Source organism: Globicephala melas, chromosome 3 (genome assembly GCF_963455315.2).
Source record: "Globicephala melas chromosome 3, mGloMel1.2, whole genome shotgun sequence".
NCBI classification, from domain to species: domain Eukaryota; kingdom Metazoa; phylum Chordata; class Mammalia; order Artiodactyla; family Delphinidae; genus Globicephala; species Globicephala melas.
In genome coordinates this window covers 51,168,637-51,184,754 of record NC_083316.1, presented here as the reverse complement: position 1 = coordinate 51,184,754, position 16,118 = coordinate 51,168,637, and the positions used below count along the sequence as shown (strand labels likewise).

The following is a 16,118-nucleotide window of genomic DNA, read 5'->3' as shown; positions in this document are numbered from 1 at the left end:
TATATAAAAACAAACTTTAAAAGCAACATCTTAAAACTCTTAAGCTGTATCTTAAAACTCTTGGCATACTAAAGTACTAATATTATAAATATTCAAGGAGTACCTCAAAGTTAGGAGTAGACAGAAAAAAGTTTATTACCAATACTTCATTTTAAAAAGTGACATTTTATGTTTGTGTTGTTTAGTAAGATTTGAAGTGTTTCTGTAAGTGCTGTATTAAAAAATCACATGGAAGGAAAAAATAAAGCAACATGTTTTCCTAAGGAATAAATGTCATCGTTGAATTTTCAGCAAGGACATTTATCATCCTAAAATAAAACAGTTGCATACACTAGCTAAAGTTAGAATTTTATCTTTTAAATTTGTTTCCTTAAGTGAACATGCCCATAATCACATTTGTAGACACATGCTATTTTTGTTTTATGAAGTTGTCATTAAGTTTTTATTATAAACAGGATGTTCTCAAAAATAATACTTCCATTTTTTATAAACATTCAAAATGAAACAAATGAAAGAAAAAATAGTAATTAACAATTTCAGTAAAATGTATTATTTTAGAAGATTTCTTTACTAGCAAAGTTACTCCTACAATCTACTTACTCCAGTTTAGGTTCTGGTTATTGGCAATAGAAACCTGCCTTAAAACACACCTTCAGGAAAACTAATTAACCTCATCTGACTTAACAATATTTTACTTCAGATTTCCTATATATTTAGAGTACTCAGTCTGTCTATGCCATTTGGTACTTTTTAATGTATTACTTTCTTAAGTAATTTCATGTGCTCATGGTTTACAGAGCATGATTTAGGCATTAATCGCATCTGATGCAGACAGAGTACATTCTCTGTAGCTAACAGAGGGATGTGGGAGGTCAGATAACCAGGATGTTTATGAAGAACAGCAGTGATTCATTTTCTTTCTAGGTAGGCTTGGCTTGTCTCTCTACCTTGTTCCCATGGATTGGGTTCATCTCTTCTACTTTGTTGGTGTCATACCCCTTAGATATATACATCCCCTTAAATACTACTATGGTTGCCATATATGCTTAATAATTATTGTCAATTACCTGACAAACTAATTTTTCATTTTATTTTAAAATATGCCATGGTTGGAAGGAGTACCAGAATGTGAGCTGCCCTACGGTTGTTAAAGAGAGGGTTGGATTGTGAGGTAGCAAAGGGGCTTTAAACTCTATAATCATGGGCCATCAATGGCATCATGTTTTAAAGGTTGTCTCACATGCATTATCTCATTTGATCTGACCACAATCCTACTGAGATAGGGAGGACAGGTATTAATCACATTTTACAGATGAGGAAACAGATTCAGAAATGTTGACTTGTTCATATCTTATTTAGAGTAAACAATGCTGGGATCATAGTCTTTATAGATCACAGTTGTCATTAAATTTGAGTAACTTGCATTATACAAATAAAATTTTTAGCATAGTACCACAGATACTATTGTTTTTATCTTGCCATTAGGTAGATTCATTTCTCTCCTTAAACTACCACCTCATTTACTATAGGCATTCATTTTCAAATGATAAAAAGTAAAATAAACATAACTACCTGCTAGAGTAATCTCACCAAACCCTCCTACCCGTACTGCTCCTTTCCAAAAATGCAGAAATCCAACATTCACCCAACCTTGAATCTTTCAAACTGATTTACTCTAGCTGAAGAAAAGAGGTTGATCTATGTTTATTTGTACACTTGAATTAACACAAAAATCGAGCAAAATCAGTTATATTTCCACTTTACTATCCTGGAAGGTACCTCAGGATCTGGTCCCAAACTATCTTTCCAGCTTTATTTCCAACTATATCCTCTCCTCTAGTCACAACAGATTGTTCCTCAAATACACTCTGTACTTTTCTCAGTTTCCTCTACTGGAAATACCCTTTCCCACCCATTTCCTCTTATTCAAACTCTAGCCCTTCTTTAGGGACTGGTATTAATGCTATCTACTTTGCATACATGCAGACTTCCTGATCCCTAAAGTCAAAATTAATCTCTCCCTCCTCCATGAAGCTACTGTACTTTCTCTGAACCTCTGTTTCATATTGAGTTCATCCTGTTCTGTAGTTCATGGCTATATATCTGCCTCAGCTGAAAGCTTTTTTGTGGCAAGGGAGTATCGTTCTTTATCTTTATATCTGCCACGTGCATACTGTAAATGTTTGAAAAAATGTTTACTGAATGCAAATTACCTAGCAAACAGAACACTGTCTTAGTTCAGGCTTTCGTATCTTATCTGGACTTGGACTAGTAAAGCAGTCTCCTGGTCAGTTTCCTCAACCTCTACTTTTGGCTCTCTCCAGTTTATTTTCCACATTACTAACAGTGATCCTTCTAAGACAAAAATCTGATAGCGTCCCTTTCCAATTTTACTTTATATTGTTCTCCACCGTCTAAAGGAGAGTCTGGTTTCTAAATATGCCATACCAAGCCCATCTTGATCTGGCCCTAGTCTACTTCTCTAATACTTTGTACCATTAATTCATGCAGATGTGCATCCATGTTTACTCAAGCTCCCACAGTTATCAGGATATCAAACTCTCACCTATCCCCTTGCATGAACATCTGCATCCTTGGTCCACCATTCTACTAATAGCTCATTCTTTGTGCCTCATCTCAGGGGAGGTATAATATAGCAGTTGAGTCAAACATACCTGTGTTTAAATCCTAGATTGTCCGTTACTTGGAGAGTAGTTCTGAGTAAGTTAAATTTTGAAAATACAATTGAGGGAAGATTGGAAAGCTCTCTAGCTTCACCATTCTTCCCCTGCTCTCTTCTCAATACCACTCTGCTCTAGTGGTTAGGTGGACAACTTCAACATTTTGTGTAAAATACAAAAATAAGAGCCAGCATTAGAATCTAAGCTCTAGGTTCCCTGTCAGTAGAAGTAATTAATTAAAGTTCCAGATTTAAAAACAAATAAGCTGTAATCTTTGTTTTCTTCTAGCTCCTTATTCACTATATACTAAAATGTGAAGTAACAATACAGAGAATTTTTTTTTTTTTTTGCGGTACACGGGCCTCTCACTGTTGTGGCCTTTCCCGTTGTGGAGCACAGGCTCCGGACGCTCAGGCTCAGCAGCCATGGCTCACGGGACCAGCCGCTCCGCAGCATGTGGGATCTTCCCGGCCCGAGGCACGAACCCGTGTCCCCTGCATCGGCAGGTGGACTCTCAACCACTGCACCACCTGGGAAGCCCCAGAGAAATTTTTAAATACTTTTTCCCTATAATAGTTGTCTATCTCACCAAGGATATACATATAGCATATTTTCATATATTTTTGCCTCATACATCTTTGGTGAAATCTGTTCAGATCTTTTGTCCGTTTCTTAAATTGCTTTGTTTGTTTTCTTATTGTTAAGTTTTAAGAGTTCTTTATATATTCTGGATACAAGTCTTTTATCAGATATGTGATTTGCGAATATTGCTTCCCAGTCTGTGGCTTGTTTTTTCATCCCCTTAATAGTATTTTCTGCAGAGCCAAAGTTTTTGTTTGTTTGTTTTTGCGGTACACGGGCCTCTCACTGTTGTGGCCTCTCCCGTTGCGGAGCACAGGCTCCGGATGCGCAGGCTCAGCAGCCATGGCTCACAGGCCCATGGCTCGGCAGGCGGACTCTCAACCACTGCGCAACCAGGGAAGCCAAGAGCCAAAGTTTTTAAATCTGTCAGTGTCCTTCATGTTTTTTGGGTCTAAAAACTCATCATCAAACCCAAGTTCATATGGATTTTTCTCCTATGGTTTCTTTTAGAAGCTTAGAAGTTTTACATTTAGATCTTTGACTCATTTTGAGTTAGTTTTTATTTAAATGTGTGGTATGTGTCAAGGTTCATTTCTGGGGCACATAGAACTCTATTCTAGTACCATTTGTTGAAAACACTAGCATTTCTCAATCAAATTGTCTTTGCACTTTTGTCAAAAATCAGTTGACCATATTTGTGTGAGTCTATTTCAGGGCTCTGTATTCTGTTCCATCAATCTCTCTCTCTAGCCATCTATTATTTTTTTCTCTTTAAGATTTAATAGGTATGTAATGCTCTAGATTTGGCAAACAGCATATACTTAAGTACCCCTTCTAGTTCAAGGTACCATAGCTCTATATATGAATTTCTTTCTGTCAAAACAATCGAAAATGGAACTCTAACAACAATGAAAAAGAGTTACCTTAAGCAGAACTTGACTAATGTGAAGCAGAAAAAGAATGCTGTAGCATGCAATAATATACTAAGACTGGACAATTGCTCTGCCTAGAAACTGGGAGTTTTTCAACCTTAAAGAGCCCAGATGAGGTAAATCCCTTTGGCATAATCTATTTCCATATCAGATTTATAGCTTTATTGCTTTTTCATTGTTTGCATTTTGTTTTAACCTGGTTTAGGTGCCAGGTGTTCATCTATACTAAACTTCAACGGTTATAGTGTTTTAAAAAAGAACAATTCAAAAATACATACAGTATGAACTTACAAACATTCTTAAAATGTTACTTTAAAAATTTTTTAAAAGAACTGAAATTAATTTTCTCATATGCAAATACGCTTTATATGCTGTTTCGGTGGAATAAACAGTGATTTATCAGTATTTTATGAAAAGTACCTTGAGTTAGTAGGAGCTTTTATACATGTAAAAGGCTATTACCTTAAACTCCATGAATTAAGGTAATTCAAACATTTCTCCATTTTATGGCCCTACCACCAAAGACCCTAAGCAGTGATGCTGCAATTGAACCATCCATAGGTTGTAGCCCACCTCTGGAGGCCAGGGCCCTAGGTGTTTAATTTTTGTTGAAGGCTGTGTGCAAGTACTATAACAGGTGTTACGTTCCTTTCTTCCTAGCGAAAACTGTTGCTATTCAGTGGCACAGCTTAGAAACAAGGCTACCTTGGCTAGGAGAAGGGACCTTCTCACTTTGTGTCCCTAGAGTAGAGTAACCACTGTCTTCTGCAAACATCTGAGCCTAACATTGAAAAAGACAGATCATCTAGATTCAAACTTGCTTTTTAACCTTTTTACCTTTATTCATCTATACTTTCAACATATAGGAAAACATTAAGTAACATATTTTCATCACTAATTAATTTACTACAAAACTAGTAGCAAAGACTGTTAACTATCTACTAAAATGTAAACACATTTTGTTCCAAAATTCATTGCATACCACACAGCATAGGCTAAAACAATAAAAGGTACAAATCATAATTTTTTAAACTTCACTAGGATACAGATAAATCCTACCTAAGAGTATAATGATGAGCATAAAGTCAAATAATTAAGACTGGTGATAACTTTGCAATGTTATCCTGGCCTTCAATTTCTGGGCTACTCTCCAGCAGCATCAGGATTAGACATTCTCACCTTTTATCACAGGTCAGCTATATATCTTTTTTCTACTTGACTAGGCAAGTGCATACAAACTGCACCTAAAACTGAATCTTACCAACGAGCAGCAAGGACATAAAATACGATGACTGTAACACTCAAGTCTTTGTCTGAGGCCTACATGATATCTTTCTAAACTCTCTGAAGTCAAGCCAAGGGTTTTTCATTTTAACTCCCTTACATAAAGCCCGTCTTTAAGACATTTGAAGTTACTGTCAATATTGCAAACAAATAAGCATATCCAGAAATTTTCTATTAATTTGTAATGATTAATAAAATTAAAAGAGTAAATGCTTATCTAAAAAGAAAAAGAAATTGGCAAGAAGTCATTATATAACTTTTGAAGTTAAGAAGACATTTTCTTAGAATCAAGGAAATCAAATATACAGCAAAGAACAAATCTAACTTCCTATCTGCTGAGTACATATATACCTTTGATCTAATGAATTTCTAGAACAAATTTAAAACACAAAAAGAAATAATTCAGTACTTCAGCTCACATTCCAATTAATAACTGCCTTTGACTACAAGAAAAGTACTTTCAGTAGGAACAGAATCTTATCCATTATCATGTAATAAATTTGAGGCTGTTTAAACAAGATAATTCTTAAAGAAGCAGCTAAATCAACAATGTAAATTTTAAAATGGAAAGCAAACTACGCTGACATCACAAAATTTGCAATTAGCAATACTAGAAAAATGTATTAAGGACCTTTAACAAAAAAAATTGAGTAGAAGATAATAAATATAAGTAAGGCTTATATTCATTTCCTCTCTGCCCACATTCCCACCTGAAAGAACTTACCCTACTCACAGCCCTGGAAGAAATAGGCTTATTGTTTTTATTGGCTTACTGAAAAATAAATCAAATATAAAATTACATTAAAATCTAGTAAGCCACTGAAGCTATACTTCAAAGTAATAATGGAAAACCTATTTAAGGTTTAACACTCACATATGTGCACTTAAATAGTATGCACATTGAAATCAATATAAATGTACACTTATATTGAATGAACTGATACACATGGTATAGCAATATCTAAATAATAAAAACTAAGGAGGAAGGAGACATCAAATATTACTTACATACCAAAATTGGCAAAAAGGTAGGAAAGAAATGTAGTGAATTCTATGAGATTCTTCTTCAGAGTAGGTCATTACCGAATAATTTATATTGTGTCTACTTTTAAAAAGACAAGCTTAAATAAAGGCAAAGATGCAATAAGGCTAAAAAAATAGAACAAAATCCACCTGTTTAGAAGATTAATGTTGATGAAACAATATATCAGTCATTCTTAAAAAGTTGTAGAACTTGTAGAAAAAGTGATTTGGGCTAGGAAAAGAGACCCTCTAACTTTGCCTCCCTAGAGTAGAGTGACCGTTGTCTTCTACAAACATCTGATCCTGAAAAGGACAGATAATCTAATTCCAAACTTGCTTTTAAACTTATTTACCTTTATTCACCTATGTTCCCAACAGTAGAAAAAGGTTAAGTAACATGTATTTTCATCACTAATTAACTGGCTTCAAAAAATGAGCAAATCACGTTAGACCTACTGAATGAGATTCCCCCCACCTGCCCCCCAAGGGGAGTAGTCCTAGCATACGCATTTTGTAAAAGTCAAACAAATTTTTAAAATTGTCCCCAGGTCATTTGGATATGTACCCTTGGTAAGGATGGAGGCAGTTATTTTAAGTAGTGTGGTAGCCTCTCTGATGATACCTGAATAAGGAATTGAATGAAGAGAAGGAATGGTTACTAAGAATATCTCAGAGAAGAACGTTTCAAGCTGAGGTAACCCCAAGTGCAGAGGCCTGAAAGATGAATGACCTTCATGTGTCTGTGGAACAGTAAGAAGAACAATATGCCTGGTGTGAAGTGAGCAACAGGAGTAAGGTGGATAACAGCTTGGCCAAAATGTGTAAGAAAGTGAGGACCAGAGCAGAGAGTGGAGGGGTTGCCTTTGCTAAAAGAATATGGATTCAGATGCAGATGAGTAGATTTGGTGGTGGGAAAATGAGGAAGTTCTCCTGCTACTTCTGTTTCCGTAATGAATTAAGGAGCAACATGATCAGCCAAAAGTGAGAAGAGGGGTGGACATGTTGGGTGCTATTAATTCAGAAGATTCTCTTCCAGGAACAATGAGAAAACCAGCTAAGAAAGCTATTTGAAATAATGAAGTAGCTATTCATTTCCTCCCTGCTCACATTCCCACCTTAGAGAACCTACCCTACTCACAGCCCTGGAAGAAACAACCTTATACTATCAGTTAGGTTTAGGATCTACCACACTTAACAGAAACCCCAAATAATGTGGCTTCAACAATGTTAAGATTATTTTATTTCACATAGAAAAAGTCCTAGACAGGCAATCCAAGCGGGAATTGTAATTCCATGAAGTCTTCAAGGACCCAGGCTCCTTCAACCGCTCCATTCTGCCATCCATAGCTCCAACCTGTGTGCCAGGCTGATAGCAAGAGGAAGGGATGAAGGAGGGCTAGCCTCTTCCTTCTTTCCTTTATAAAAAGACTGCGTGAAAGTCTGACACACTTCTGTTTTATCTCACTAGCCAAAATGTGGTCACAAGGCCATCCTTAGCTACAAAGGAGACTGGTGAATGTCTTTTAGCTAGGCAGCCACGAATCCAGCTAAAAATTTGGGTTCTCCTTACTAAATAAGAAGGGAAGGATAGATGATAGAGGGTCTATTTATTTCTGTCACACCCACATATCTCATGGCTTTTAACTCCCCCTCTGCTACCATTATCCTCTCCAATAACAAGAATGAATGGACACCTACCCCAAGCCAAGCCAATAAGATTCTCTCTCCCAAGAATTTGGGACACAGAAAGCAGGTCAATTTACTTCTGAAGAGCTGAAGTGCAAGAGGGAACAGACTGGAGCCTTACAGAGAAAACACAAGATTATAGAAGATAAGGGAACAAATGAACAAAGGCAAGCAGAGAGTTGAGGCTGCAGAAGGAGAGAAAATATAAGTTTCTGACAACTTCCTTTCCTGTGAGGACTGTGCACAATTCTTTTATCTGGATTCTGCACAACTCCTCTATTCCCTTACATAGAAATCACTTTACTTGAGATAATTTGACTTAATTTATGATTTAATGTTATTTATGATTTAATGTTATGTGCATAATGTTATGTTTCTGCATCTTCTATGAAACTTGTAGAAGACAATCATTATGTTCTTCTCCACCCCTTGTGTAAAGACTGATAAGATAGAATTTCCTTTAGAATTTTATACTTTTTAAAAGACTGAAATAATTAGGAATTGATACCTTTCTTCTTAAAATTCAGATAATGGCAATTATGTAATCCTTATTACGTCTCTTTTGTCTTGTCTGCCAGGAAAATGATGAATAAATTTATTACACAGTCACAGGTACTTATAGCAATTCCTGGCTAAAGCACAGAGACTGTAGTAGATTGCATTACTATTTCTAAGCTCTCAGTGGAAGGTTTATACTTCACCATATGGACATCAGGCTTGGCCATATCATTTACTCTGGCCAGTGAAATGGTGAAGTGATTATGCCACTTCTGAGTAGAAGCTTTAAGACCTAGCATATGATTCATCATCACTCTTTTCCCTCTACCATTCCTCTCAGAAAGAGGCTGTCCCTTCATCCTCAGCCCTTGAATGAAGATGATATGGAGGAGATGCACAGATCCCACCAGGATGTAGCCAGAGCAAGAAAACAAACACTAGTTTTAAACCACTGAGATATGGGGTTTGTTTGTTACCATAACCTAACCTAAGTTGACTTATAAAGGGAACATTAAGTAAGAAATAATTCAGAATGTATGTTTACGTGTCAGGACGTCGATGTAAAACAGAAAGGACTAACAGGACAAAAATGTATGACGTAAGCACTAGGACCCTTCCAGGGTTCCTATCTCAGTGGTTACAACCACCACTTGGCCAGTTATCTAAGCCACAAAACAGAGTCATCTGGTATATATTTTTTTCCTTCAGGTCTCCTACATCCAATCTATTACCTCCTTAATATCTCTCGAATCCATGCCCACAGATACTACCTTAGTTAGTTAGATCCTTATTACCTCTCCCTTGGACTAATCTAATACTCCACTAATTTGTCTTTCTGCTTCAGTCTCCTTCCTCTAATCCACCCCCTACATTTATATGGAGTAATACATATTCCTAAAATGATGTTATACCTTGGCCAGAGACATTCCACATGAGACTTACACTTTAGCTGGACATGTACGAGTTGGCCCTGGCCAACCCCTCTCTAGGCTCCGTAGAGGTGTCAGACCATTGCATGTTCAGGTACAGGCTTTGCCACTTTGGGGCCATAAGCCACTTATCCTCTTCAAATCCAGTTTGTTTGTTTGTTTTCATTTGTAAAATGAGAATCATAATATAAACTGTAACTTGTAGCTTTGTTCTAGGGGTTAAATTAGAGTAATAAACTGCCTTGGCAAAATGTATTGCCTGGTCACACTGTAGAAGAACAATAAATACTTGTGGAATAAGAGAACAACTCTCTGGCTAGATCACCTATGAACACTTCACAGCCCTTATTTGCTTATACAACTGTCCCCCTTTACTAGAAACTAAGCAACTTGAGAAGAGGCTGAGCCTTTCTAATCTGAGCTTCCTGGGACCTAGCACGGTGCCTGGTACAAAGGAGGAATTCAATTAATGTGCAAAAGCTAAATGATCCCTGAAATAAAATCCCTGAACAGTTAGAGAAGGGAACAGAAAGAAAGGCTAGAGTCAGACAGAGTACAATCACTAATAACTATAAATCTTCCTCAGGCCCTTGTGTAACTTCATATGCTTTTAACTTTGTGCTAAACAAGAACTTGGTATCTTGGGTGGCTATTCTCTTCTGTATTTTACCCAAAGTATACTTGCCAATTTAATTTACAGGTGAATTCACAATATACAGATAAGGAAGGTAGGAAAGCAATGAATGTTTCAAAACTCTTCAGTGTGACTACATTTGTTCCAGGGTAGAGAACATTTCCTCAAATGCTGAATAACTTAAAGAACAATAATATAATTGCACATAATCTCAATATTACATTTCAAATGTATAATTCCGTTGCCTATAAACAACTGATACTGCAAGGTCAGTAGAAGGTAACTCTCTAGGGTAACACAAATCAATACACTCTAAAGAGATGCAAACAGCTCTTCTCCCTTTTGACAGGAGAACCTCCCCCACGTATGTATTTCACTGCTTCCTGCCTGCCAAACAAAATCTAATTGTGAAAACAGTAGGGTTGTTGTATTTCCTAAGTATATAACTGAAGTCCAAGGATTTTTTTGTTTGTTTTATTTTGAAAGCGATTCCTTGGATATGGATTAAGGTTCTCAATGAACTAACTGGACATTTTTAAAGTGGTATTTTATTTCAAACAGCCCAAGAAACAGTTTTACCCAGAACATCCAAAAATTCTTGCTATAAATACCTAAAAAGAAGAAAAATGGAAGCTCGCCAGAAATGCCAGATGATGGTGTGGTTTATATTATAATTGTTACTATTCCAAAATTTTAAACATAATAGGTAAAGACAACAGGATAAACCATCTAGTCTACATTGGGAGATTATGCAACATTAATTTAAAGGACTTTACAATGCTAAAATGTTATTTCTTTTAAATGGTGGTTCCAAAAAATGGCTTATCGTACTAGCATTAGGATGAAACTTATGAGGTTGCTGTATTTGACTATTCTTGATCTACAAAAATGGCAATTTTATTTTTTATTTACTTTATTTATTTATTTATTTATTTTTGTGGTATGCAGGCCTCTCACTGTTGTGGCCTCTCCCATTGCAGAGCACAGGCTCTGGACACGCAGGCTCAGCAGCCACGGCTCACGGGCCCAGCCGCTCCGCGGCATGTGGGATCTTCCCAGACCGGGGCACGAACCTGTGTCCCCTCCATTGGCAGGTGGACTCTCAACCACTGCGCCACCAGGGAAGCCCAAAAATGGCAATTTTATATTCATCCCTTTTTAAACCTGGTATTTTAATCTTGTCCTGAAAGATACATTGCCTACTTATCATCTATAATATTTTGCATGCACTTCTATTAGAGCACATACCATACTGAATTGTAATTAATTGTTTATAATTCTTATGCTATATTGTGAACATCTGTGGGCAAAAACCATTTCTCCTTTTTTTCATGTTCCTGGAGCCTGGCACTGTCTGGCATATAGCAGTTCTTGCACAGTAAGTGACAGTAAGAGTAACACATATTTGAGAATAGAATGATAGGTTAAGAAAGAACATATAAAAAAGAAAAGTCAAGTTCTAGTAAGAGTTAGTATGCAAACTAACTGCTACCAGACTGCTCCAAAGCTTACTATCTGCTGTTAAACCCAAATATTTCCTGAAAAGACAGTATTTAGACCACTACTACTCTATATGAAAGAAATAATACCTTCAAATTTTCAGAGACCACTTCCGCAATGTATAGATCTCGCATTTCTTTCTCTTTCTCTTTTTTTACTGTCTGCTTCAGTTCAATACCTTGGGGCAACAGAAGGTGAAAGGAAGCAAAAATGCTCTAACTGGTTAATTTCATTCCTTGCTTGTAAAAGTTCTGAGGAAAGAGGGGGACTTCTTAGAGATGGTGATTCTAATGATTTAAATAGGGTTTTGGAATGCCTGTGGACTTCAACCTTTGTTATTGTACTATCTTTTAAATTTTGTACTATCATTTTTATACGTGTATTAGCTTTTAAACTTTTGAAACTTAAATATGACACTATCTTTTTGAATTTGCTAAAGCAAGCCAAGTTTATGTACTAAAGACAGCTATGTACTTCCTAAGTCTGATCATAAAGTAAGAGAAACCAGAATACAAAGTATATTAAGACTCAAAAAATTCCCTAAGGCTGAGAGAAAGCTTAATTAATATTTTTGAGAAGGCTAGAAATATTGGGGGGAAAAAAGTATTCAAAGTTCCATAAGAAAACGTGGTCCCATATTTCAAATTCAACAAAAGGAGACTTGAAAGATTAAAATTAGCAGCAGTTCATTTGGATGTTCACCCAGGCCAAAGGAGGTATTTCTGATTGTATTATCCCTTGCTTCATAATTTAAAGTTCAATCCAACTCATTAGATTTCAAACTCAACTTCAATATTTATATTTAAATTTCTGATATTATCATATAAGATATTTCACATTCAGTCAACGTAACACAACTCATGAGTAAAACACAAATTCTACTTGACTTTACCAAATAAGAGAATTGTTTTATGATATAGGAATAATGCCACAGTCAACTAAATATGACAGGTAAACAACACAGCTGATCAAACCAGAACCTGTTCAAACACCAAAACTAACGTACTCTAGTTAACCTTGAAGGACTACTACCAAAACTAGCAATGGCGATTTCAGGGTATATGTCAAGATTTCTTTGATTTATATTTCATTTTGATGAAAATACTTTAGAAGAGTAATCAAAATAAAATTAGAGATGACAGAAATTACACAATGAAAGACAGAATTTCCCTAATGACTGTAATCAGCACAACAAACCACTGACTTTTGACTCTCCAGTCTGCTTCCTACATCTGATTTTACTGTTTAGCCATTTATTATAAATCTGTAAACAGATGCTAAAAACAAGTAGGGCAGACGACTCAATTTGGTTTATATGATTAACTTGCAGCAGGTGAGCTCCACCTGCAGGCAAAGAAAAGATTCTTTAGAATAAATTTTAAAACAGGACTTTCCAAAGACAGGCTGTAACTACCGCCTTTCAGTTAACCTTGAGTGCACATTAGAATAACCCGTGCTTTTTAAAACTTCTCATGGTCGAAAAATTCTGATTGACTTGATCAGGGGTGGGGCTTGTAAGGTGACTCAAATATATGGAAAACATTGAGAGACACTGATTTGAATCTTTACCAGCACACATCTTGAAAAACATTAGGAAAACTCAAATATCATTTTGTTTCTTCTAAAATGACTTCTCACTATACTGATCCTTTCACCTTTTTCAGAGATTAAACTGAGTTCAACTGATATAAATGTCTTATCTCTGTTAGACCACAAAAAAGACCTGAGGTGACCCTACAATTTTTTAAATCTACCTTTACATTATTCTGTGCCTCAGAAGTAATCAAGAGAGCGAGTGTTTGGTGGGGGTTGGGGTTCTTAACCCTTAGCTGCGCATTAGATTATCTGGAGAGATTTTACAAAGTCTTATTGCCCTAAATTAATGTTATGTTCTTGGAAGTTAGAAAAGTGGTTACTATCAGGGGAGGAGGGGAGAAACAACCAGAATAGGGCAAGAGGGAGACTTGTGGGTAATGGCAATTTTCTGTTTCTTGATCTGGGTGATGGGTATAGGGGTGTATTTGGCTTGTAAAAATTCAGCAACTGGTGTATTTATTATATGTGCACTATGAAATATAGTTCATACAGATATAGTCTGCACGTACACTATATTTCAATTGAAAGTTAAAAAGTAAAAATGCATGTGCCCAGGCTTCACTGCAGACCAAATGATTCAGAATCTTTGGGATTGGGAGCTGGGCATCAGTATTTTTTCTTTTCAACATTTCTCCAGTGAATCTAATGTGGAGTCAAGAGTGAAAACCATTCTTCTAATGAATTACAAATGTATTTATTCGCCCACTCATTACACAAACTTTAATGACCAATTACCCCGTGCTTATTATACAAGACTCGGAGGACGTAAGACAGTCTCCAAAGGAGCTCATTATAGGCAACGGATAGTAGGCAAAGCAATATATCTCAGGTGACACATACAAGGAAGTTACTTATAAGATCTGGAGGAGAAAGTGATTTGTCAAAGAAGGATTCACTCTTTTTTTTTGTTCATTCATTTATATAAACATCTGAGTACCTATGATGTTTGACCACAGGTGGTAAATGGATACAATCTCTGCCTTTAAGAAAATTACACTATAAGGGTACACAAGGAAGAAAAAAAATGTATAACCGGATGTCATAATATCACAGAAGTATGAAAAAGGTACTATGGGAATACCCTGGGGAGTCAGAAGTTGCTGACCTTGGAGCTAAGATGATACAAACTTGAACTAGTCCAGTGGCACTGGTGGTAAAAATTAGTATTCTAGAGAAGTGCTTCTCAAACTTTAATGTACAAATCACCTGAGGATCCTATTAAAACACAGATTCTGATTCAGAAAGTGTGAGGTGGGGCCTGAGACTTGGCATTTCTAAAAAGATTCCAAGAGAAACTAATGCTATTCGTCCACAGGTCGCAATTTAAGTAGCAGGTTCTTGAGGAAGATGGTTTTCAAGAGGGAAAAGGCAAAAAATGCCAAATTCCACAGCAGAGACACCAGGAAAAACAAAAACTGGAAAGTAGCCATTAGATTTGTCAAGTACATGGCCTTGTACTTGACATGTATTTAAAAATAAATGGGAACTAAGGTGGTGGGGACAGGAAATAATGAAGTGGTGTTTTTGTTTTCACTCTCGAATGCTGGAAGAGGCTTAAGTCTATCCACAAGCTGAAGGAAAGGAATGAGTGAAGAGAGAAAACTAAAGACAGAGCAAAGAGGATGGAATCATTTTGAATGGGCAGAGGGATTCCTCCCTTTAAAACAGAAGAGGAGATAAGAATTGGTCTGAATAGGTACAGTGAAAAGTGAAAAGAATAAGAGTTGAAGAAGTTATTCTTGTTTCACAGAACAGGAAGCCAGGTGACCTAATGAGAGAGAGTGAACCTGAGGTTGAAGGGAAAGCACTGGAGGCACAGCTGAGGCTGGACTTGTCTACGGTTGTGTGATTCTGCTCAGCAGCATTCAGTAGTCAAAGTATAGGCTTACAGAAAGTGGACTGGGTAAGAAAGAGTGAGACTGATGCATTTAGAAGAGGAGGGAGGCAAGGGACAGAAATCCTCAAGAAATCAGAATAAGTACAATGAGAGAAAAGAAAGGAGAGGAGGTAGGAAGAGCTTTGGATTTTTTCCGCTTGAACCCCTAAGTACTTTTCAATAGAACAATTAGAGAAATAATCTACTCTGTGTGAATTTGTTGAAAATTATATTGTTAAATATTATTCCCCAATTTAAATATTAAGTACTCAAGAAACCTGCTTGTAGGTTTACTATCCAAAGTGATGAGCAGCTTTAACAGATTCCAGATGTTTCTTTACAAATAGAAGCAATATCACAAATTTTCAGTAATATCATACTTTGAATGGCTCCTTGCCTAAAAGGCTGGGAGGCTAGTCTAGTCCCTGATCCTACTGCTTGAATCAGAAAATGACTGCAGGATAATGGAGTACTTCAAGCACATACAAATGAACCGTTTGTATATACCAAGAGCACTGATTTTTTTAATAGATAATGATTTCACACTGACATCCTATCTGGCTAGCAGGTATACCCATTATAATTCAACTTAGACTGAGCAGTGATTTTCCTTTAAATATAATTATCCTTTTTTACCACATTACAATTTTATAAGATTCTTAGAAGTTTTTCTGTTTTTCTTTTAACATAAAATTAACATGAGACAAACTGTAGTGAAGCTGGTATAACTGACCGAAAGCACTAATGATTTCAGACATTTGCTGAAATTTCTTTTATGATATCACTGAGATTAGGAGGGATAGACAGTATAAATCAGACTTGAAAAGACATTTAAGAGGGTTTTCAGGCCCATACATTTCTTAACCAGTTTAGACAAATTTTACTCAAATCTGAGGA

General features: G+C 36.2%; 1 protein-coding gene across 1 annotated transcript in view; it reads right to left on the bottom strand.

Moving 5' to 3' along the window:
• Positions 1-16,118, bottom strand: part of CWC27 (CWC27 spliceosome associated cyclophilin) — a 227,522-nt gene that overhangs the window by 168,408 nt on the left and 42,996 nt on the right. The gene's annotated exons all lie outside the window — the stretch shown is intronic.